This window comes from Asparagus officinalis, chromosome 5 (genome assembly GCF_001876935.1).
Source record: "Asparagus officinalis chromosome 5, Aspof.V1, whole genome shotgun sequence".
NCBI lineage: Eukaryota > Viridiplantae > Streptophyta > Magnoliopsida > Asparagales > Asparagaceae > Asparagus > Asparagus officinalis.
In genome coordinates, this window is record NC_033798.1 from 58,814,208 (window position 1) to 58,816,327 (window position 2,120).

The following is a 2,120-nucleotide window of genomic DNA, read 5'->3' on the forward strand; positions in this document are numbered from 1 at the left end:
AAACACCGCCCGCGGTCGGGCTCGGCCAAATGCCGAGCACCCCTAGGTGCTGTTTGGCTCGGCCTCAGCGAGCCACCTTGAGGTGTCTCTCGGTGGCCGAGCCACCTCAAGGTGGCTCGGCCTAAGGCGAGCCACCCCAAGGTGCTCGGCCAAATGCGAGCCACCTTTTTCGGGAGGTGGGGCTTGTGGCCGGTGGCCGAGCCTATCCTCGGGGTGGCTCGGCCATGCATGCGAGCCACCCTATAGGTGTGGCTTAGGACTAGTGTCCGGCCACCCCGAGGTGGGCGACAGTGGCCGAGGTGTGCCGACAGTGGTCAGAGGTGGCCGACAACTCCCTTTTGCAGCCACTGTTTCACTGAGATGCCTTAAATAGCGCCTAGAGATGTTCATTTTCAAGGGTCGAACTTTTCAAGAGCCGAAACTCTGCCGGATTGAGAGTGACTCGTAGCTGAAGACCAGAAGACTGCCACATTCAGCATCTTATCCTCTGGGACCATCCACTGTCAGAAAAGGCCCAGGATCTCGGAGGAAGAAGAACAGATCTGACGATCTACACGAGACTACACTCCAGATCTAAAGCTTGCGTTTTAGATCTCGAATCTGAGCGATTATCACTTGTGGTATTAATCCCTCCGGCTATTATTCCCTTCGTTGGAATAATACCCGCATACTCGCTGTAGATCCGCACCGGATCTAGATCGCGCGGTGCGTCACGGATTAACCCGGCCCGTCGGCCAAAGAAACCCACAAAGCAAGCAACCGCCAAAACAGGAGCTGGGTGCGATTCGCGTTCGAAGAGGGAAAGTTTGTAAAAATTTTCCATTTTTTCTGTTGATTTAGTGCGTGTAACCGGATCTATAAAAGACGCGGATGCTTTGTAACCCAAGATGACAATCATTTCATGAAAAGATGACAGTTTCCGAACGCGGCGAAGCAATCTGGCGACCAGCAGTGGGGGAGGCGACGATCTCGGACGCCAACGCGGAGATCGATGCGTCCGCCAGCCGCGGATGCCGAAATCCAAGGGGGGGCCGGTCGGGCAGCATGAAGGGTCCGGTCGAGTCGGTGCGGACCAAAGGCCCAAGCAGACGCTAGGCTCTAATCTCAACGTCAACTCAACACATACTGTCATCACATTCCACCTCTAGCTGTATTCCCACTCTACACTATCACATCTCCCCCTAAAATCTACGTTCTCGTCCGGCTCTATCTCTCCTCAAGAAGTTTCTCCTGGAGAAAAGTCTAAGATTCGTGTTTGAAGCCTGCTCGGAAGCCCACGAGCTCTCAACCACCACTGACGCCGAAGTTGGCGTCAAATGAAGTTCCACGCACCTCCAATCAGGTAGACCCCAACTCCGCCAAACGCCTCTACTGTTCAGGGCGTGTGATCTCTCATACGCGTCTCCCGCGCGGCATTCGCTAAGGCGATGGAGTCTACGGACGGATTCGCTACACCACGCGGAGTTGAAGAACAGAAGAGCAACAGTCCATCAACCAACCAATGGGAATTGGCGACTTTCTTCAAGCCGCCAAAAGAAAGAATGGACGTCGCCCAGTCCAAACGGAACCGTTCGACGCTCGAGGGAGCGCATTCACAGCGCACGCGATCTGCGCAGGGCACACAAGGGCTCCTAAAGCTCACTAGGAAGCCCGTAGAAAGCTGCAAATGGAGGTGGAGGGGAAAAGACTGAGCCACCAAACCAACACGACAAATCTGAGCCTAACGTCTGAATAGTTCGCCGCGATCTAAAAAGCAACCAGTGCAGCCTTCTAAGTATTCAAACTCCGGGCGAGGTCAACCAAAGTTCCCCACAGTCAATTCCCAATAACTTCTTCCGGGAGATCATGCAGTAGTATCCGCAAGAAGAAATCAATTATGGGTTGGGCCTCGCGTCCCTAAATCCTGCGAGAAGAGGGCAAAGCCTCAATTCAGAGCGGTTTTGGGCCCGGTGTAGAAGCCCAGGAAACATGACTCAACATACTGTGGCGCGTCGCCATCACTCAGCCATGACCAAAGACCTCAAAAGGCAGCTGGGCTAACCAATTTGCGCGCATTGAAGTCCAAGATCATAGCCCGAAAATTTCACGCCAAAAAGGCATGTATTTGGCGTGAGGTAACC